The sequence below is a fragment of the Petaurus breviceps genome, unplaced genomic scaffold (assembly GCF_028583685.1).
Source record: "Petaurus breviceps papuanus isolate PSGF00001 unplaced genomic scaffold, PetGlider_PUasm1.0 89824, whole genome shotgun sequence".
NCBI classification, from domain to species: Eukaryota; Metazoa; Chordata; class Mammalia; order Diprotodontia; family Petauridae; genus Petaurus; species Petaurus breviceps.
The window spans coordinates 117547-141616 of NW_027187130.1; the positions used below are offsets into that span (position 1 = coordinate 117547).

Here is a 24070-nt window from a genome sequence, read left to right on the forward strand (position 1 = left end):
ATATAAAATAAAAATATAAGGTTATTATTTATTCGTAAGAAAGAAGAAAAAGTTTGTGTGGGGGTGTGAGTAGGAGGACAGGATATGGGGGGGGGGGGGGGGGTGGGGGGGGGGGGGGGGGCAGGGTAGAAGAACTTGCCAGGACTTTCCAAACCACACCAAGTAGGTGACTGCCTGCTTTTTTAGAGTCAGTCATGCCAAAACATGAGGACATAACCATTTCAGACTCTGAACAACTCCCGCTTCAGTGCTGAAGCCACAGCAGGTAAAAATAGCAATCTATGGTGATAAATGAATTTAAATGACCTATGATCAAATCCTGGCTCTGACACTAGTAATATTGGCTATGGGTCCTTGGGCAACTTACTCTCCTCCCCATCCCACCACCCTCATCTCTGTGCTTCACTTTGTTCATCTGACTCTCTCTGATCCTGTGATCCTGGCTCTTCTTGGGGGAAATCCAAGCCACAAAACTGATTGCTACCCTATGTGAAGAGGTTGCAAATAGGTCATAAAAATGCAAGGCATCTAGAATTCCTTAAAATTGCAGCAGAAGTTCAGAAACAAAGGGGGCGGGGAGGGAACTGAGGAGGACTTAGGGATAGAGAGAATGTCAGTCATAAAGCTCTTTGAAGAGTCACCAGAGCAGGTGGCTGATTATGTAATTTGACCTAAGGGACTGGGAAGGTCCCTCATTCCCCAAATCTGTCTCAATGCCTGAAATTTCTCTTCAAGTGATTCATTCTTTTGGATTATCCAAAGTGCTAACCCGTCTCTGTTGCCATAGAACAATATAGGTCTCTAAGGGATTTTGAGAGAAGCAGAGAGGGTTCAAGGTTGTCCTTGGACCTTGGAAAAATGCAGTGTAAATTCAACCTGATGTAGCAGGAAGCACCTATTCTATTATACCTGAAATTCCTTTAGCAGGAGAGACTATCGATCCATAACCAGAGATAAGGCTGAGAATATAGATAGCTCTGAGAGGTGAACAAACTTAAATGAAAATGACTTTCTAGAGAGGTTTTGTTTGTTTTTAAATTAAATTTTATTTTTCTTAATTAACAAAAATCAATTCTCTCTCTCTCTCAAAGCAAAACCTTATCAAATAAGCATAATCAAGCAAAACAAGTCCCAAATTGTCTATGTCCCAAAAAATGTACATCTCACTCTGCACTCTGAGCCTATCACTATGTTAGGAGGTGGGTAGGATGCTTCATCATGGGTCCTGATGACAGGTTTTAGTGGAAGTTTGGTAGGAGACAGCCTGGATACAATGAGTCTTGTTGATCTAGTGAGAGCTCAAAGAAACAAAGTTAAAGATAGACTATCAACTTCTGCAATTTGATACAGGTCAGACCCAATACCTCCATCTGTTTCTGGAGAATTAAATCAACACATATTATTTAGTGCCCCTGATGTATAGGGGCAATGCACTTAGCCCTGTGGATGTATAGATGCTGAAAGAAATAGATTATCTCCTTAAAGAAGTTAGAATTTGTTGGAGGCTGGGAAAGACATTCACAGCAATACAAATCTGATACAAAGCAGATTGCAAAAGAGAAGAAAGAGAAGTCCAAAAAAGGTGTTGTGAGAATTTTAAAGAGGAATTCACTTGGAAAGATCTGGGAAGAGACACTGTTTATGCAAGGATAGGGGTCTGAATTAGTTCTTGGGGGAAGGAAGGCAAAACAAAGGGAAGAGTCCATTCTAGACATGGGAAATATAGAACAATAGGTTTGGAGCTGGAAGTGACCATGTAGACCATTGCAGTCTAATCCCTTCATTTTACACATAAGGAAGCTGAGGTCAGGAGGTTAAGTAATTTGCTCAAAGTCACAAGGGAAATAAGTGTTGGAGGTGAAATTCGAACTCAGGCTTTCTGACTCAAGTTTAGGGGTTCTTAATTTGGTGTCTGTGGATAGATTTCAAGGAAGTCTGTCATTTTGGATGGCAAAAAAAAATACATCTTTATCTTCACTAACTTCTAACTGAAATCTAGTATTTCCATTACGAATGTAAGCAACAAACCAGAATTGAATTAGACATATCAATGATTTTGCCACCAATAAAAATCATAGATGTTTTCATATCACATTTGTTTTAGATCTCAAAATATTACATTCTTCACCACTTCAAAATTACTGTAGTAACTAGACTAGATTAGGCCAGATCACACATGAGTACTTCTTGTCTACTATATTTCAATAAAATTGGCTTTGTTCATAATCCTATGTATTTTATCTGCCAAAGGAGTCCAGGGCACAAAAAAGGGTAAATTCTCTACAGCCAGAGTGCTCTTTCTACTGTACCATGGTCTAGGTAAATAGAATTCTCACCTTCATATAACAAGCTCAAAACCCTGGAATCATCTTTGCCTTCTCTCTTTTACCCCATCCATCTAATTGGTAACCAAATGATTTCTCTTTGCAGCATTACTCATTATCTATCTCCTCCTTTTTATTTCTGCTGTTGCCCCTGTAATGCAGGTCCTCATCTTTTTTTTTTTCCTTTTTGGAGGGCAATTGGGGTTAAGTAACTTGCCCAAGGTTACACGGCTAGTTTTTTTGTGTGGGTGTTAAGTGTCTGAGCCCGGAACCAAACTCAGGTCCTCCTTACTCCAGGGCCGGCACTTTACTCACTGCGCCACCTAGCCACCCCAAGTCCTTACCTCCTTAAAGCTGAATTATGCAAGTGCCATGCCTGATCTCCTTGACTTACAGTCTGTTGCACCTCTAGACCCACACTGCATGCCACTAAGTGAAACTTTTTTCTACAATGCTTTCATGCTTCTTTGATTAAAAACAAACTTAAAAAACCACTTTGGTGGTTCCCCTGTCTTGTTTAACTATCTGACCCATGTTAGTCAATGAATTTCAAGCTTCTTAGGGACAGACTATATTTTATACACTTTTTTTTTTTCTTTTTTGGCTTCTTTGGAGAGGGGAAGGCAAGGCATTTGGGGTTGAGTGACTTGCCCAAGGTCACATGGCTAGTAAACACTAAGTGTCTGAGGCTGGATTTGAACTCAGGTCCTCCTGACTCCAGGGCCAGTGCTCTATTCACTGTGCCACCTAGCCACTCCATCTTAAATACTTTTTTAGTTCTCCAGAACAATGGTGAAAAATTCAAATAGAGCCAGGGGCCACTAAATGATATTATAAGGATCTCTGGGGCCACATATTGACTTAGAAGACTACATGTTAACATTGTCTATGTTTTATTGTGGACAGCTAGGTGACATAGTAGATAGAGTGCTGGTCCTAGAGTCAGGAAGACAGTTCAAATCCATACTCAGACACTTACTAGTTATGTGACCCTGGGCAAGTCACTTAACCCTGTTTGATGCAGTTTTCTCATCTGTAAGATGAGCTAAAAAAGGAAATGGCAAACTATTCCTATATCTTTGCCAAGAAAACTACAACTGAAAAAAAAAAACCCAACCCCAAAATGATTGAACAACAATTCTTTTATTTATTTTAATTTATTGTTGTATTTTATTTTGTTAAATATTTCCCAATTATATTTTGATCTGGTTCTGGGAATATAGGCCCATATATTTGACACTTCCAAATCCAGAATATCTAGTATATATGTCACAAGAGCTGTCATTATTTGTTGTTCAAACACAAAGCCAATTAGAAAACTAGCCTTTGTGAAAGGGAAGACAGCCAGTAGAAAACTAGTGCCTTCCCAAAATGAATGCAACTTTAGCCCAAATGTTTTCAGAGGAGGAAACAAGAAAAAAAAATACTCCTTTTATGCTGTCCAATATTTCTTTTTAAAAAGAACACTCCCGTTAGGTCTCTAACGACTGACAAAATTAGTAATGTCCCGCACTACTTTCTCATTCAACTTGAGAAAGACATTCCCGATTCAGCTGAAAATTTCCCAGAAAACCTCAATGTTTTCAACTTGGACTCTTTCTCAAGAGAGTTAGGGGATACAAACATATTACAGAGGGCTACATTCTTAGATGAGAACAGTATCTGGTCACGTAGTCAATTAACTCTTAGTTGGCTACACTTGAAAAGATGTGTTCTTTATGATCCATGAACAGAGAATCAGGAAAGGAATATGGGCCAGGAAATAGGCAGCCCCCCAAACAGATTGTCTTTCCTATTTCCCCCAAGTTATTTTGTTTTCTGGGGATGTGCCATTTGCCATTATTGATGCCAAGGAAACCAAATTTGATAAAGTCCTAGAACATATAGGATCATAGATCTAAAGCCAAAAGGGACCTCTGAGTTCTAATGAGTCCAATCTCATCCCCCCTTTTACAGATAAAGAAACTGAGGCCCAGAGATTAAATGGCATGCCCAAAGGGGAGTTTAGACTTTGTACCTTGGCCCTCTGGCTCCAAATCCAGTGCTCTTTCTACTATATTTTATGGGTTTCTGTGCTGATGAACAGGATCGGTTCTTTGTTTTTGTTTTTTTGTTGTTTGCTTTTTTTTGAGGGGGGAGGGCAGGGCAATTGGGGTTAAGTGACTTGCCCAAGGTCACACAGCTAGTAAGTGTTAAGTGTCTGAGGACAAATTTGAACTCAGGTCCTCCTGACTCCAGGGCTGGTGCTCTATTCACTGCACCACCTAGACTCCCGGAACGGTTCTACAGTGACAAAAGAAGTGTTCAGGGTGACAGGGCAGGGCAGCTTCGTCCTAGGACATCTAACACCCTTGGCAAATGTGCTCTGCTGCTGTCAGGTTTTCAAAATCCTGAGGCTCATTCTTGGGCCAGGGTGAAAGGCTCAGAGATAATATGGAGATCAGAGCAAATTTATCACCTCTTTTCTAGAGAAAGATTTGTGAAACATAGTGAGATGGAAACAGTTGCAATTTTCCGGCCTCATATATACAGATTATTTTACTCTAATCTTGCTCTTTTCAAATAAGCAATCCTGGTAGGGCATGGTAGTACAAACCTGTAATTCAAGCTCCTTGGGCAGCTGACACCAATGGATCTTTGAGTTCAGGAGTTCTGAGCTGCAGTGAACTATCTTTGCCAATTGGGTGACCATACTAAGTACAGCATCAGTATGGTAGGGGTGGGGCAGATTGCCTAAGGAGATGCTAATTGGCCTAGGCTGGAAATAGTAGGTGAAAACTAAAGATGAATAGTAGTAGGGTCAGCCATGCTAAGAGACCTAGTCTTTTTTTTTTTTTAAGCAATCAGGGTTAAATAACTTGCTCAAGGTTACACGGCCAGTTATTTCTGGGTGTGGTGCTGAGTGTCTGAGCCCGGGGTTCGATCTCCAGGTCGTCCCAACACTGGAGCCGGTGCTCTTACTCGCTGAGCCACCTGGCTGCCCCTGAGACCTAGTCTTTAAAAAAAGAAAAAGAAAAGGCAAGCCCCTCTTCTTAGTCACTGTTTATTAAGGAAACACTTGATGAAAGTATTTCTTAAACACTTCAAAAGAAAACACAAGGTAAAAAAACCTTGCTCAAGCATCAAACTTCCTGAAAATGAGAACAGACCAAATAGAAATTAATGATTTGACAAAAAAAAAATTAAAACAAAGACTACAGAATGAAAAAAAAAAAGAAAATATAAGGTATCTCAGAGCTAAAATAAACTCACCTAGAATAATTGAATTACTTGAAAACCATTGCAAAAATAAAAAGAGTCTAGACATCATATTTCAAGAAATCATAAAAAGAAAACTGCCCAACTCTCTTAGAGCCATAGAGCTAAGTGGAAATAGAAAAGACCCATTGGTTACCTCCTGAAAGAGACCTTCAAATGAAAACTCCTCGGAATATTACAGCCAAAATCTTGGGCTTCCAGGTCACAGAAAAAAAAATTGTGAGTAGCCAGAAAGAAACAATTCAAATACTGAGTCATTACCATGAGAATCACAGATGATCTAGCAGCCACCATTATAAAGGAACAGAGAGATTAGTATATGATATTACAGAAGGTAAAGGATACAAGTTTACGGCCAAGAATAACTTACCTAGAAAACTTAGTATAAATCTACAATGAACTTTCCAAGCATTCCTGATTAAAAGATTAGAACTGTGTAGTAACTTTTAAGTGTAAACATACAAATCAAGTGAAACAAAAAAATATGAATATGAACAAGCAATCATAAAGGACTAAACAAGGAGAAATTGCTTAGATTCTAATACTGTGAATGAAACATGTGCTCCCTCTGAACCTTCTTATTATCATCTGAGTCACAGAAGCAGTCTAATTAGATAGAGATGGAAGGGAAGGAATAAGCATTTATATAGAACCTACTGTGTGCTATATAAATTAAAGACTTAGCTATGCACTTTTTTTTTCTAAGCACTTTTTAAAAAGCAAATTACCTAATTTGATCTTCACAATAACCCTTGGAAGTAGGTGCTATTATTATTATTTCCACTTTACAGCTGAGGAAACTGAAGCAAAAAAGATTAACTGATTTGCCTACAGTCATACAGCTAGTAGGTGTATGAAGCTGAATTTGAACTCAGATCTTCCTGACTCCAGATTCAATAGACTATATGTACTGTGCCACTAGCTGCCATATTAAAAGAAAAAGAAAGGAGAAGAAAAAGAAAAAAATGAAAAGGGAGGGTTAGAGGAATACCCTAAGAATCAAAGAGAGGGAAGATGGGAAAATTTATATTAAATATTATTTTTAAAAATCAGGGTGCACAAGTAGAAGTCCATATGAACAAGAAGTAAATTTTCATTCTCATCTGAACTGGTCAAAGGAGGGAAAAATAGAAACACACAGTTAAGTAAAGAAATATATTTTACTCAACAGAGCAATAAGAGGAAAAGGGGAGAAATGGGAATTAGAGGGAGGGTAGATTAAGGAAGAGATTAGTCCTAAGCAAAAAAAATTCTAACTACAAAACCATTTATAACAGCTCTTTTGGGGGGAGGGGGTGGCAAAGAATTGCAAACCAAGTAGGTAACCAACAATTGGGAATGACTGAACAAGTTATGGTATATAAATGTAAGAAATGAAGAAAGAGGTGGTTTCAGAGAAACCTCAGAACATTTGTAGAAATTAATACATAGCAAGGTGAACAAAACCAAGAGAACAATTTATATGAGAATATTATACAAACAACTTTGAAAAAATTTAGGAAATTTGATCAAAGGAATGACTAGACATAATTCCAGGGGACTCATAATGAAACATGCTACCCAGTGAGGGGTTAGGGGGGAGACATGATGAACTCAGAGTATAGACTGAAACTCTTTTTTGGACATAGTCAATATGGGAATGCTTTGCTTAACAACACATGTTTATAACAGGTTTTTTTTCTTTTTCAGTTAGTGGGGGTGGGGCAGTAGGAAGAAAATAAGACAGATTTTTGATTAAAAAATCATCAATTGTGAGTAATCTCTACCAGTCATTTCCTTAAAATCATGCCAAAACTTCAAACAGAGATATAGGTTGATGACAACATAGCTTTTAAGAGAATCTCAAGGTTTGTTCCCATGAAAGTGTTACTAATGTCTTTGTTAATAGAGAAACAGCTATACCCTTGCATTATCCATCATCTGCTATTAAGATTGAGATTTCTGAGAATCAAGACTACTTATAACAAAGGTGGGAGCTGGAATAAAGAAAATCTCATTTAGACTGTCTATGATCTTATCCAAAATCATTTTTCCCCCTTAGGTTCCTTTATCAGGTAGTGAATTGTTAAGGAAGCCTATTTTTTTTTTTTTTTGGTGGGTCTTAATACTGTAGCTTACAAAGTAGAGAACTTTTAGTGAGTAATCATTTTTTAGTGAGTAATCAGGATTAGGCAAGCTTCCTTCCACTTGGAAAATGTATGACTTTAGCTTCTAACTATACAGTATAGGCCCCCAGGGTTTAATATTAAAGTTTTAAAATAGATTTATTGTGTTTATCTGACCTCTCTAAGAAAGAGCTCAGGAACAAGCTAGAAAGAAGAGGGTGGGAACTTGTTTTTCCTACATAAAGCAAAACAGAAGAACAAATAAATTCATAGATTGAACTATTTCAGTGTTCCTGTCCTAGCTTGTCCCTTTATCTAGAATATTCTATTAAGACTAAAAGGGATACTGTGTTTAAGGAAGGAATACAAGAAAGGAAAACCATGCTCACGTAGAGGTAGGAAATATACTTTGGAGATGCAGAAGAAGAAAAAACAAGCAATTAGTGGTTCAAACTTCTATTAGAGTTCATAATTTTTTAAAATATTTTTTGGGGGTTAAGAATCATTATTAGCTGGGGCGGCTAGGTGGCGCAGTGAATAGAGCATCGGCCCTGGAGTCAGGAGGACCTGAATTCAAATCCAGCCTCAGACACTTAACACAAAAACTAGCCGTGTGACCTTGGGCAAGTCACTTAACCCCAATTGCCCTACCTTCCCCCTCCAAAAAAGAAAAAAAAAGGATCATTATTATATTTAAACAAGAGTTCCAGTCTTGATAAGTAGTAATCATGAGTGAAGAAAGGTTTGCTTGTATTTGCACAAGTATGTTCAAATGTCATCTTACATCATTTCACACCAGGGACTCAATACTTTTATGTAACTGGCCAAAGCATAAGGTCTCACTTAAACTAATAAATGTTTAAAAACCCCTGACAAAACAAGTGTAAACAGAATCCTGATTCAAGAATATGCTAATCATTCTTCTCTGTTGTGGACATCAGTCAGCTCTATACTCCTGGCCAAGCTCTGTACAAAATGCCAGAAAGACCTCATTATAACACCAGTACACATGACCTGGCAGCCTGGGTCCTGTAGATGATAGTGATTCTAATAAATGATGGTGACACTAATGACATGAGTCAAAGATTTCTATTCCTTCCTCAACTGACTTTCCTTATAGAAAATCAGGGTCAGGATCAAAGTCAGATAAAGAAGTCTAGAGAAAGTAATGAACAGAGAGAGGACTTAGAGTCAAAAGAGCTGGTTTCAATTCCTGGTTTTACCATCGTGTGACTTTGGGCAAATCATTTCCCCTTATTTGGCCTTGATTTCTTCATCTATGAAATAAAAGGTACTGGCTTAGATGATCTCTGAAGTACTTTCCAGTTCTAAGGTTCTGTTACTCCCTTCTTTCACTGAAGATATGAGTATAGACTATTACATACTATAGTTGCTGTGGCAACTGCTTTTGTGCTCTGTCTCCCCCCCTCCCCCCTTTCTCTTCCTTTCTTTCTAATGTAGAGATGGTAAAAGTTAAGGAGATTGTGTAGAGAATCTAGTTGTGCTAGGTGATGTGGAAGATGTAGTCCATGATCTCAAGGAGCTTCTACTATAGACAGGAAGACAAGACAAAGACATTTGAAACATTTAAAGGACAAGTCATTGTTTAGGGCCATGTACTAACAAATTCAATGAATTAAGAGGAACAAAGGTAATATGGAATGGTGGAAGAAAAGAAACATGCATTTTATCACGTGCCTCCTATATGCCAGGGACCATGCTAATCACTTAGCAAATATTCTCATTAGAATTTTACAACAAGGGGTAGAGGGGAGGTGTTATCACCCCCCCTTTATGACTGAGGAAACTGAGGGGACAAAGGTTAAGTAACTTGCCCAGGGTCACACAGCTAGTAAGTATTTGAGGCTTCCTGATTTCAGACCCAGTACTGTACCCACTGTGCACCTTGATGCCTCTAAAAAGGCTAGTTCAATCCCCAACTCTACGGCAATCTACTATTTTATGGCCTTGGACAAATAATTTAACCTCTGTGGGCCTAAGGTTCATTATTCATAAAATGATCAGACTAAATGACCTTTTTAGCAGGAAGTCTCTGATTCTGAGGAGGTATTCAGGAAGCCATCTCCTTGTAATGGATAGAATGTGTCCTGACTCCAGGCCATAGCTAAGAAATTTTCTTTTATTGAATAAATGCCTGCTATTTCTCCCCTTGGGGCATCTAGGTGGTGCATTAGATTGAATACCAGCTTGGAATTAGGAAGGCCTGAGTTTAAATATGGCCTCAAACATTTAGCTATGTGACCCTGTGGCAAGTCACTTAAACCCTGTTTGCCTCAATTTCCTCATCTGTAAAATGATCTGGAGAAGGAAATGGCAAACCCTTCCAGTATCTTTACCAAGAAAGTTCCAAAAGGGGTCACAAAGAGTCAGACATGACTGAAAACTACTAAACAATTTCTCCCCTTCCCTTTCTTATAAAAGACAGGTGTAACCACAAAGGTCAAGGTAACTAAGGCAAGCTGGGTGGCAAAGTCGATACAGCAACAATCCTGGAGTCAGGAAGACCTGAGTTCAAATCTGGTCACACACACTTACTATGTGACTGGGCAAATTTGCCTCAGTTTCCTCATCTGTAAAATGAGTTGGAGAAGGAAATGGAAACTCAAACCCCAAATGGGATCACAAAGAATTGGACATGATTGAACAACAACAATCACCACCACAAGGCAGGCTAACTTTGCTCGCAAAGAGTTAAAAAATGTAACAAGTCCTGCTTTACCTAATAAGTATTTAGACTCTCCCTAACTCAGAATTATGATCTTTCTAGGCAGCTGTGGGGTTGCTACAGATGACCTTTTATCTCATCCTTTAAGAACTTCATTCATTCATTCATTCATTCATTCATACATTCATACAGCCTTAAGTGCCTTAGTCCAACTGTAGCATCTGTCTTCAGGTGGTAAGAGAAGGGAACAAAGCAAAAGAGCCACGTATCAGTGTCAGAGAGTCAAAGAGTCTGGGGATAAACTTGGGGAAGCAGGCAAAGGAAACGCAGGACAAATGGAGAGATCAGAACAGGGGTGACCTCAAGCAGTCTCCAGAATTAGATTCATTTAAGTTCAACTTAATTCAGCTGAGAATTCAGAAAATAAGTATAGGCTAGACACTGGAGATAAAGGGGGCAGGGACCTAACTGGTGATTTCATTAATACAGGGAAGTCTCAGGGGAGGAAATACCTGTTCATGTAGGTAAGTCATCTCCTTCCTTCAATTTATAATCTTAGACAGATGTCCAGCACGTAAGAGGCAATGACTTGTCCAGGGTCACATAACTAGTGTGTGTCAAAGGCCATGTCTTCTTGGGGATATAAAAGTGAATAAATCATAATTCCTGCCCTTGATGATCTTTGGTTCTACTAGAGGACAATAGACAGAAACATACATGTGCACAGGAGAGTCCTATCAAGTAACCAGGAAGTGCCTATATGCGTCAAGCATTTTGCTAAGTGCTAGGTGGCTCAGTCAATAGAACACTGGGTCTGGAGTCAGGAAGACCTAAGTTAAAATCTGGCCTCAGATGCTCACTACTTGTATGACCCTGGGCAAGTCACTTAACCTGTTTGCCTTGAGCCACTGGAAGAGGAAATGGCAAATCACTCTAGTATCTTTGTCAAGAAAACCCCATATAGAGGGGCAGCTAGGTGGTGCAGTGAATAAAGTGCCGGCCTCGGAGTCAGAAGGACCCGAGTTCGGTTCCGGCCTTAGACACTTAATAACCACACACAAAAAAACTAGCCGTGTAACCTTGGGCAAGTTACTTAACCCCAATTGCCCTCCAAAAGGCAACAAACAAACAAACAAAACAAAGCAAAAAAACCATATAGGATCACAAAGAGTTAGACATGACTGAACAATTGAACAACAACAAGGGATACAACAACAGAAACAAAACAGTCCTACCCTCAAGAAGCTTACATTCTATCTAGGAAGACAACACACACACACACACAAATATATGTATGTATACACGCAGACACAGATAGACACATATAAATGATATATACTAAATAAATCCAAGGTTATTTGCATTTTGGGGGCAAGCAGAGAGGAGCTACTACCAACTGGATTAGTAAGGGCATCAGGTGGAAGGTCAAGACCTTTAAGAGAATCTAAAGAGGTGGGAGTAAGAGGAAAGTACATTCAAAGCATGAGGAATAGACAGGTTAAAGGCATAGAGGTGGCATGCATGAGGAATAGCAAAAAACCAGTTAGACAAGATTGTAGCAGGTAGGAAGGGGAAACATGTGCCATCTGAGGAGGAACGGGACATCAGGTTGTTGTGTACTTTAAAAAAAAGTTTCATGGAAGCGGGACCTGAGCTGGTCCTTAAAAGACAGGAAGAATATCAATAAATAGAGATCAAAGAATTTGGACATTATTTGGTAGGTAATAGACATGCTTCATTAGGAGGATAATTGTTGGCAACAGTATGAAGGATGGATGGGAGAAATTGGAGGAGGGCAGGTGGGTGAGGAAAAAGCCATATAAAAATCAATGCAAGGGGCCATGAGAGAATGAACTAGGATGAAATGGCATGGTATGAATGGAAGAAGAGACTCCCATTCATTTCTTCTCCATTCATACCACCCTAGTTTTGACTCTGATCACATCTTGTCTGGACCACTGGGACAGTTTCCTAATTTGTTTCACTGCCTCGATTCCGTGCTCTGACCCATCTTTCACATAGCTACCAAAGTGATATTCCTATAGTATAGGACCATATCACTCCCCTTATTGCCTCTTGGATAAAAGCAGAAACTCCTCTGTTTAGCATATAAAATGCTTCTCATTCTGGCTACAGTCTTACCTTTCTAGATTTATCACAATCCTCTTTGTCAACTCAAGGTTGCACTGGTCTGCTTTACTGATTCTCTTGACATTGGATTCCAATCCCCATCACTTTACCTTTGTACTTACTGTCCCTCAGGCTTGGAATCAATTCCCTCTTCATCTCTGCCTCTTAGAAGCTTGAGTTTCCTTAAGTTCACCTGAAGTATAACCTCTTGATATCATCACTGTTAGTGCCTCCCCACCCCCAAATTACTCTGCATTCGTTTTGTATTTACTTATATGTCTCTGTGTTATTTCTTCTGAAAGTATGTATACTTTGAGGGCATAAAGCATTTCTTTTTTTTTTTTGTATTACCAGTGCCTAGAACAGGACTTAGGAGGTATTTTAATATTTATCAACTAACAAGGGACTTGTTAAATTGATTGAGGTAAAATTGGTAAGTCTTGGCTATGGATTGGATGTTAGGCAGGATGTAGAGAGACAAAGCATAACAGCAATCATGTGGGCTTACCCAGGGTGGCTGCTAGCACAGATTCTTAGATCTGCTTTACAATGAAAGACAACAGTTTAAAGATAACAGTATAAAACAATCTTTTTAAATTACATTCAGTAGCTCAGGGGAAAAGTCAGCATCCTGAACTTCAGAGAAAATACAAGCAGAGAAATAAAGACCAGCAGACAGGGCTCCAACTGCCTGAATCAACTACACACTTTACATACATCTCTGGATGGAGAGAGCCTTTACATATGAGCAGTCAGGGGGCTCTGAAAATAGGGCCACTGAGAATCTTTTTTTTTTTTTCCAGAACCCTTGTGGATTTTAATCTGGAAATGGAGAATGGGAAGGGGAGTTGGGGGCTAGGCATCCTCTTCCTTCCTGGGTATTTCCTGGTCTCCTCAGCTCTAGGTGATTGCCATGGAGCACAATGGTAACGCCATCTCTGGACGACAGCAAGGGTTCAGCTCCTGGTCCTATTCCAGCGCTTTCACGATAGCTTCATTGGCTTCTATCCGGATCTGAACCTCGGCCCGGGCTGCCTCATCTGATGCCCCTGACAAGTCTGAGTGCGCCTTTTCCAGGTTGGATCTGGCAGCCAAAATACTTGGTGGTGGTGCCATCCTCGGCATGCACGGTCACCACGCCGGGCTTCAGCACCTGCAGGGTGGGCACGTGGGCAGCAAGGATCCCAAAGGCCCCACTCTGGGTTGGGACATCCACCTGCTTCACATTGGCCTCGTTGAAATACACCTGCGTCGGGGAGGCGAAGGTGAAGGACATCTGGCCGGGGGCGGCGGCGGCGGCCTCAGCGTAGGCGCGGGCCAGAGGACCCGCAGGGGCCGGGACCCGGGTTTGGCGCAACAGGCAGAGGCCGCAGCAGCGGAGCAGGGTAGTGGGAAGCATGGTGCCAGCGGACAGGCCGGGTACCGGGAGCAGAGGGAACGGGTTGCCAGGCCAAGGACGGAGAGCCCACTGAGAATCTTGACCAGGGAATCACAAGATCCTTCTCATAAGTGAGCCCCTAAAGCAAAGTACCAACTCAGAGTGTATATATATATATATATATATACTTTTCAGAAACAGAAGGCATCACAACCCTCCTGACTCAGTGCCTAATTAGAAATTAGCAAAAGGTGTAAAATCCTTCCTTCAAACAAGCAAGCCTCCCCTAAACAAGCTTCCCTTAATGGGCTCTACCTGAGGCCTATTAATGGATGGGGAAGATCTTATATATCCCACTAACATTACACAAAGAAATAATGAATAGTAATAAAAATAATAGCTAACATTTATATAGCAATTATTATGTGCCAGGTACTATGCTTTTATGTCATTTGATCCTCACAGGAACTCTGGCACTTAGGTGCTATTAATATCCCATTTAACAGAAGAGAAAACTGAGGCAAAAGAGAGGTTAAGTGACTTGCCCAGGGTCACAAAGCTAGCAACATCTGAGGATGGATTTAAACTTAAGTGTCCCTGACTCCAGGCCTAATACTAAATCAACTGTGCCTCCTAGTTGGCATAGTAGTGATTGGCAGATAACGGATATTTTAGATCTAAGACAAGTAAAAAAATATTTATTGATCACTTATTATTTGCTTTGTATAGTGCTGGAAGGTTTAAGAGGAAAGACAGTTTATCTTTCTCAAGAAGTTCATCTTCTGGAAGGGGAGACCGTATATCAGCCCATGGAGGAAAAAAAGCACCTAAGATAGCATTATAATAAAATGTTGAACTACTTGGGAATATTTGGAGATATGCTTAGATATGCAGGGTAAAGTCAATTCAAGAGCCCTTAAATACAAGCTGAGGAGTTTGGAATCAAGTCCAAGGCCAATAAAAAGCCATTGTTGGTTCTTGAGAAGGATAATAACCTGATAAAAGCAATATTTTAGGTACCAAGGAATTTAAAGCTTAGTCTGGCTGGATTATGTAATGTAGAACTGTTTAGTGAGGCAGAGACTGGAGTCAGGGGTACTAGTCTGGGGACTATTGAAGTAGTTCAGGTCTGAGCCATTAGGAAATGGAGAGAATTTGGGCTCATAGATGGAGAGTTGGAAGAGATCCTAGAGGTCATCTAGTCCAAACACCATATTTTACAGGTGATTTGAAATTCAGAGAGGTTAGGTAATAATAATAATAATAATAATAAGTAGCTAACACATAGCACTTGCTATGTGCCAGTTATTGTACTAAGTATTTTGTAATTATATCTCACTTGATCCTGACAATGATCCTGGGAGGTAGGTGCAATTATTATCCCCATTTAACAGATAAGGAAACTAAGGCAAAATAGAGATTAAGTGACTCCCCCAGAGTCACAAAGCTGGCAAGTGTAGGAAGTCAGATTTGAACTCAGGTCTTCTTGATTCCAAGTCCAGTAGCTCTATCCACTGTACCACCTAGCTGACTTAGGATTATAGAACTAAATTAGCAGGGTCCTCAGAGGATGTCTAATACATACTTATCATTTTACACATGAAGAAACTAAGCTCCAGCCACAAAGGCTGTGTGACTTGTCCAAGGTCAAGCGGTAATATTCATCCGAGGTAGGATTTGTTGAACCCAGCTCCTCTGAATCTAGAATCAGTGTTCTCCCTGCTGTAATATATTGTGCCTCCCAAATTCACAGACATCCTGAGCAGCCAAGGTGTAGCAAAAGCCCATGTCCTTTGACTACAAATCCAGCCCTCTCTCCACTATTCTATGAGATCATACCATATGAACAGTAGAGTTGAGAAAGAGAAACTTGCCTATCTCTTCTTTCTGTCTTGCCTTGAAACTAAAGAGGTGGTTAATGCCTCAGTCATCTAAATGCCCGGAGAACCTTGGATACTTCCAAAGTCAGTTACTAAAGTGAGATCAGAATACTGAATGATGGAAGATCGCAGCCAAATTCCTTAAGGAGGAATCTGAATGCCAGGTTATCTAGGAGTCTCTATCAAATTGAAGGGATAGGAGGTTGAGCTGACAGGTCAGAGCCAGAATTACTTTAAAGATTCGGGTTTGTAAAATGACTCCTTATGTCAGGGAGGTTTAAAAGCTAGGTGGTCTGCTAATAGCCCACTAAACCCAAAAGACAGCATTTCACCCTCAAGGGAATTAAAAATGATGATATGATTACAGTTACCCAAGTTCAAATAAAGGGAAAAAAAATTACAAGGCCAAGGGGAAAACTCCTGTGATGGAAATATGCAGCCAGAGGACATGCATCAGACCTCATTTGGCAACAACAATTAAAGTGCTATAAATAGCACCCAAGATAGACTTGCAGACCATAAAACATGTTTCCCGGTACAGCTCAGATCTTACAGTCTTCCTTGCTTAATTGGGTCTCAAAATAAAATACTTGGAAGTAAGTATGCTTCCTACGCATTTTGAAGGCCCCCCTGTTGCCATAGTAATGAAGTTTGGCTCTGGAAAAGAGACTTGTCAAAGCATTACTCTGAACAAAGAGACCCCGCCTCTTGTTTGGTCCTTCAACATTACCTGTTAGGATCATACATTGAGAGCTGGAAGGGGCTGCATTTCATAAATAAGGGAGCCAAGGTACAGAGAACGTTAATGGCTTGCCCAAGGTCACACAAATAATGAATAGTAAAGTCAGTCCTCAAACTCATGCCCCCAGATTCTTGATTTAGTCTTCTCTTTGAGGCACCATAAGGCTTAACCAAGTACTTCTTTCTGTTAAGGCCATTTTGATTCCTCATGGATAACTCAGAAGAATAGGGCAAGGAGTCTTCTAAACAACAATATATTGCTAAGATCAATTTCGAGTAATTCAACCAAACCAAAACCACCCTCTAGCTTGGCAAGCTAGAATAAGTTAAGATGTTAATGATCTGGAAAATCCATGATGGTGAGGGAATTTTAGACCCTGCCAAACAGGGACATACTGGTTGAAAGATCCATATGTTTAACCTGGAGACGAGAAGACAAAGAGGGGACACAACAGTTATTTTCTTCAAATGATCAAAGAGTTGTCATGTGGAAGAAGGATTAGACTTGTCCTGGCTGATCTTGGTTAATAGGACTAGGACTAATGGGCAAAAGTTAAAAAGCAACAAATTTCTCCTTAGAAAAAAAAAAAGGAGGTGGAGCCAAAATGGTGGCACAGAAGCAGGAAAGCTCCGTGAACTCCCCCCATAACCACCTCAAATACCTATAAAATATGACTCTAAACAAATTTTAGAGCTACAGAACCCACAAAGTGACAGAGAGAAACAAATCTCCTGCCGAAGGCAGCCTGGCAGGCCTACAGAAAGGGACCATTGCAGCCCACTGGAGCTCAGCCAAGTGTAAGCCTGCAGTTTTAGCCCCAGAGCGGCCCCAACCAGCAGTGGCTGGAACAGACTTCAGGAGAGTGAATCACCAGCAGCTGTGGGTTTCCAGACTTATCAAACCATAAATGCCAAAGAGCAAGTAAAAGGTCAGTGTGCAACTCTGTTGGAACTGTGGGGGACAGAAGAGCACAGTCGGGCCCCTGCCCCTGGGGTGAGAAGCTGCAGAGGCACAGCAGCCACCACTGTGTATCTGCTTCAGACCTCCTGGCCTGCAGATCATAGGGGGACAAAGTGACCATTCAGAGGGTAATCGCTCTTGATTTAACCTGCTTGGATCTGGATCACTGTCTTGGGTGGAGGTCCTAGGGTATGTGGTCAGTGGGCCAGATATTATGGGGGCCTAAGAGAGGGCACCCAACTAATAGCTTTGGCAGCTGTGAAAACCCCAGTGATTTGGGACAAAGCCCCCCTCTCTGGAAGCAGAGTTCTACTGTGGCAAAGAGCTCAAAAGTCAAGTAATTGAGTGGCAACATGAGCAAACAGAAGAAGCAAAGCAAGCACAGCAATCAAGCCTTAGGTTCCTTTTTTGGGGACCAAAAGGATCAAAGCATGGAATGGGAGGAAGACAACGAAGTCAGAACTCCTGCATCAAAAGCTTCCAAGAAAAATATGAACTGCTTACAGGAGCTCAAGAAGGATTTTGAAAATCAAGTAAGAGAAGCAGAGGAAAAATTGGGAAGAGAAATGAGGACAATGCAAGAAAATCATGAAAAGAGAGTCAACAACCTAACTGAAGAAAAAAACACCTTGAAAAATAGACTAACTCAAATAGTAAAAGAGGCCCAAAAAGCCAATGAGGAGAAGAATGCCGTAAAAAGCCGAATTTGCCAGATGGAAAAGGATTTTCAAAAGCTCACTGAAGAGAATAATTCCTTCAGAATTAGACTGGAGCAAATGGAAGCTAATGACTTTATGAGAAACCAAGATACTATTAAACAGATCCAAACAAATGAAAAAATAGAAGGTAATGTGAAATATCTCATTGGAAAAACCACTGACCTGGAAAATAGATCCAGGAGAGTTAAATTAAAAATTTTTGAACTACCTGAAAGCCATGATCAAAAAAAGAACCTAGAAATCATCCAAGAAATTCTCAAGGAAAACTGCTCTGATATTTTAGAACCAGAGGGCAAAATAGAGGTTGAAAGAATGCACCAATCACCTCTTGAAAAAGATCCCCAAAAGAAAATTCCTAGGAATATTATAACCAGGTTCTGGAGTTCCCAGGTCAAGGAGAAAATATTACAAGCAGCCAAGAAGAAACAATTTGAATATTGTGGAAGCATGAGAAGGTAAACAGGGAAAAGAAATCCTAAGGAACTTATCAAAGTTGAACTATTTACATTCCTACATGGAAAAATGAGAATTGTAGTTTACGAAACTTTTCTCAGTATAAGAATAGTTGAAAGGAATATAAATGTTTGTGTGTGTATATATATTTCTATATGAGGGTATATGGGTGTATGAATACATATGTGAGTATATGTATATGTGTACAAGTATACATAGACAGAGGGCACAGGATCACTTGAATAGGAAAGGATAATATCTAAAAAATAAAATTAAGAGGTGAGAGAGGAATATAATGAGAGGAGATAGGGAGAGACAGAATAGGGTAAATTATCTCACATAAAAGAGGCAAGAGAAAACTGTTACAACAGAGGAGAAGAACAGGAAGGCAAAAGGGAATGGATCAACCTTACTCTCATTGAATTTGGCTTAAGGAGGGAGTAACATACACACTCAATTGGGTATCTTACCCTACAGGAAAGTAGGGGGGAAGGGTATAAGAGGGGGGGATGATAGATGGGAGGGCAGATGGGGTGAGTGAGAGCACTTTTGAAAAGGGACAGGGTCAAAGTAGAAAATAGAACAAGTGGGGGGTGGGACAGGTTGGAGGGAAATATAGTCAGTCTTTCAAAAAAAATAACCCCAAAACAGAAACTCCAAACACACACACACTGCAGCTCAATATAAAGTAGAATTTCCTAATAATCAGGACTATTGTTCATCATCATCATCATCATCAACGTCATCATCATCATCACATATAGAGGTAGAATGATCACTTTTTGTGGCTGTTACAAAGGGGTTTCACGTTTCAGATAGGGGACAGACCAAATATTTTCAAGTTCCTTTTAATTCTAAGACTGAACAATTTCGATTCTATGGTTCCCTTTGGTACCAGATGTACACTGTACATTTCTAATCATACATTTAGAATGCTGGTCCTTTTAGCATTCTGGTGAAACTTAAGGACTCCTTTTAAGAATGTTTTAAAATGCATAAAACAAAACACATGGTATTATAAACTGGGACATTAATGCACTGTTGGTGGAGTTGTGAACTAGTCTAACCATTACATATATATTATATATATATATATATATATATATATCAGCTCTTCTGTGGTGGCAAAGAATTAGAAATTGAGGGGATTCCCATCAATTGGGGAATGGCTAAATAATTTGGGGAATGTGATTACAATAGAATACTATTGTGCTATAAGAAATGATGAGCAGGTTGATTTCAGAAAAACCTGGGGAGACTTATATGAATTCATGCAAAGTTACACATTGTAATTGCAATATTGTAAGAATGATCATCTGACTTAGCTACTGTCATCAATACAATAATCCAAGACCATTCCAAAGGACCCATTATGAAAGATGCTAATCTACCTCCAGAGAGAGAACTAATGAACTCTGGATGCAGAGTGAAGTATACTTTTAAAAACTTTCATTTTATTGTTTTATTTTGTTTGTGTTTTCTTTCACAACATGGCTAATATAGAAATGTTTTGCATGACTTCACATGTATAATTGATATTGAATTGTCTTCTCAAAGAGTAAGGAGAGGCAGGAAGGAGGGAGGGAGAGAATTTGGAACTCAAAATTTTTTAAAATGAGTGTTAATTTTTTTTACATGTAATTGGGAAATATTTAATGAAATGATAAAAAAAATTTTAAAAAAGAAAGAAAGCTGATCAGGGACTTTATCTTCCATTTCTGAGCTCTGTAGCCAGTCTCTCCTTAATGATTCAAGTGTGAGTTATCTTCACTGTATTAAGTCCCAATTCAGCTCCCTTGAGCTTCTCCCTTGTCTGCTCAAATGAGTTTGTGCTCAGGGAAAGCTAATTTTTAATATTGACCTGAGTGAGCAAAATGCAATTAGGAAGGAAAATCTACTATAAGAAATAATCACATTAAATGAGTTACAAAGCAAAAAAAAAAGTCACTTTGGAATTATATGCTATTTTCAATGATTTGCTCCATTGCTTCCTCCCCTAGTACAGATAATTGATTCTGTGGGTTATTCACAGCAAACATGCATTCCCAATCTGACTTCCCCCTCCCTCCTCCTGAGCCCATACCTGAGCTGCCTTCCTTGACTGCTAGTCAGTGTATGCTATAGAATTGCAGACTTATAGTAGTGTGACCTTGGGCAAATCACTTTAGGTCTTGGCCTCAGTTTCCTAATTTATATAATGTAGGAGGTCAGATCACATGATCTCTAAGGTCTCTTCCAGTTCCAAAATTCTATGACTATAATTTTAACATTAGCCCAAGAATTTGGTGAAGTGAACCTACTGGAAAAAATGAAAAGCAATTAAAAAAAAAAAAAAAGCAAAAATCACAATGTATTTCACAAGGAAAATGAGGTTTGGATCATCAGATCTTTGGGGTCATCTTTGCTACTGCTTCTGTGAGTTAGGATTATTAATTTAGTGTTCATAAGTTCTTAGGATAAGCAACCTACAGCTGTCTCAAAGAGTATAACGGGATAGGAAATATTATTATTTGCTCACATTTACAAAGCACCTGAATTTAACAAAGTGCTTTCCTTTTAACAGCCCTGAGGTGGGTAATGCAAGTATTCTTGCCTCCATTTTACAGATACAATAATTGAGGCTCAAAGTGGTGCGCCCATTAGAGGAGGCAGTTAGCATTAGCAAATGCTGTGCGATAATATAGCGTAGGGTCAAAAGGATGAAATATCGACTAAATTAATGTAACTCAAGGATAAACACAATCCAACAAAGCAGAAACAAAGATTTTGAATCTCATTACTTATGTCTTCCTAGGTAAAGCACTTTACCTTTTGGGCCCTCTGTTTCCTAATCTTATGAATGAAGAATTGGACTGGATGATCTCTAAGTCCCAATGATCCTACATATCAGATGATGAATCTATACAAGTCCCTTCTTCTATTTTTAACCTTTCTCCCCTACAATATGCATTCACTACCACCAGGTGGTGGTATCGAGTTGTAGTAATAATTTGAAACCCATCCAAACTTTTAGCCATGCTTTGGTGGGCTGGCTTCTCTTACAAAAATCTGTTTAAACCATTTAAAATTCAACAAGCAAAACAATTGCAGTTAAAAATAACTTTCAAAGTAAATGACTAGAAAACAAAACCTGACCCCTAACTTCTAATTCATGTGGGTTATTTCTAACAGTACAGAAATTAATAATAAAAATTGTTAATTTAATTACTTAGATTTAATAGATAAACATAAAGTTTATTCCCATTCTCCTTGCGGGAGTATTAGTAGTAGTGTCCACCCCAAGTTTATGGGGAGGAAATGTTTTATAATTGCTATGTCATGATCAAATGCCTTTGTTTAAGAAAGGGACTCACTCTTCCATTAGAATTTCACAGTTGGGAAGAGACCCTAGAGGTAGGTATCTTAGTTCAACCGTCATCTGAAGTAGCAGCCAAATAGAAGTAGGAAAAGTCAGTGGAAACAACATGAGGTTTCTTCCCCTCTCTTCCCCTCCCTACCCCATACACCTTAAATCACACTATGTTTAAATGACAACTTACAATATGATTACCTTTATGGTACACCTTTATTCATTCCTCCCAAACATCATTCTTAACCTTTCCCATTACTAATTTCCCTGTGTCAACTTTCTGGGATCTTCTTGGCTACTCAGTACCCATGTGATCTTGGCTTAAGCCCTACCACCTCTTTCTAGGACTCACTTTCCTCTTCTGTCAAATGAAGATGATCTGAGATCCCTTTTGGCTCTAAATCCTATTGTCCTGTTAAGGCTTGTCTCTGGATCACATCCTAAATGCCTATAATTATCAGGGATGGAATGGAGTGGTTTGGCAGGCAGGTGTGGTTGGGGACGGTGGCAGCTCTCATAGCCAGTAGCAGGGATTCTTGCAGGCAGTGGGTATTTCTCCCTCACTGTTATGAGTATTTACTTAGCTTCCAAGTGAATGAAGCAATTTCTGTTTATTTTGAGGGGTCCTCCTTTAAGCCTCTTCTGAATTGTGCTTGGAATAACACATCATCATCTCTCAGAGTACAGGCTATCTATACACACTATTCTATACAGTTGGTATGTATTCCTGAAAAGGCTCCTATTAACTGAAAAATTTCCAAGTCCTACTATACAGGCATAATGCATTTCATTGCACTTTGCTTTATAAACATAAATACTGTATTTTTTACAAATTGAAGGTTTTTGGCAACCCTGCACCAAGCAAGTCTATCAGTGCCATTTTTCCAACAGCATGTACTCACATTGTGTCTCTGTGTCACATTTTGGTAATTCTTGTGATATTTCAAACTTTTAAAAATTATTTTTATATCTGTTATGGTGATCTGTGATCAGTGATCTTTGGTGTTACTATTGTAATTGTTTTGGGGTGCCCCAAATCATGCCCATATAAGACAGTGAAATTCATCGATAAATGTGTGTGTTTTGACTACTCCACTGATGGGTCATTCCCCCATCTCTCTCCCTCTCCTTGGGCCTCCCTATTTCCTGAGACACAATAGTGTTGAAGAATATTACATAAACTTAATTGATAAAGCACCAGCAAAGTTTGAGAGGATTGACTCCAATTTTGAGAGAATTTCTACTCTGGGTAAAATACAATCGAACAGTATCACATGACAGAGAAATCTTTCATGAAAGGAAGAGTCAATCGATGCAGCAGACTTTATTGTTGTCTTATTTTAAGAAATTACCACAGACTCCTCAGCCTTCAGCAACCACTACCTTGATCAGTCTGCAGTAATTAACATTTAGGCAAGATCCTCCACCAGCAAAAAGATTATGCCTTGATGAAGGCTCAGATAATAATTTTTTAGCAATAAAGTATCTTTTAATCAGGTATGTGCATTGTTTTTTTTTAATATAATATTATTACACACTTAACAGACTATAGTATAGCGTAAACATAACTTTTATATGCACCAGGAAACAAAAAAATTCACGTGACTCATTTTATTGCAATATTTGCTTTATTGCAATGGTCTGGAACCAAACCTGCAATATCTCTGAGGTATGCTTGTATTTAAATGATGTCAAAGAACTCAATTAAAAAAAAATCTCTTCATGAATTATTGTGAAGCAAAGACTTTTCTTGCAAGGCAAAATAATTTCTAATTTATCTGATTTCCAGACCCAGATTTTCCCATGTCAAGTTGTCTCAAAAGTACACAGATATGTCTACCCAAACAGCAAAGTATAAGCGTAATTCTCTGTAAATTCAAACTGGGAAGATTCATAATAGTTGGTTTCTTTAAAGCTGTAAGTCTACCTTTCTTCCTTCATGACAGTATGTGTCCAGTAGGGTTAAAAAACAAAACAAAATAAGACAAAACAAAAACCCCTTGTCTAAGAGGTAGGGACATGAATTGGCCTGACATTGGACCTAACTCACTATGTCACCTTGTATATGTGACTTAGCCTCTCTGTC

At 39.3% G+C, this 24070-nt stretch overlaps 1 protein-coding gene and 1 pseudogene across 3 annotated transcripts in view; both read right to left on the reverse strand.

The window, feature by feature from the left end:
* Window positions 1–24070, reverse strand: part of LOC138176522 (SPRY domain-containing SOCS box protein 4) — a 155380-nt gene that overhangs the window by 31897 nt on the left and 99413 nt on the right. The window lies entirely within an intron of this gene.
* On the reverse strand, window positions 13290–13917 carry LOC138176523 (ATP synthase subunit delta, mitochondrial-like; annotated as a pseudogene).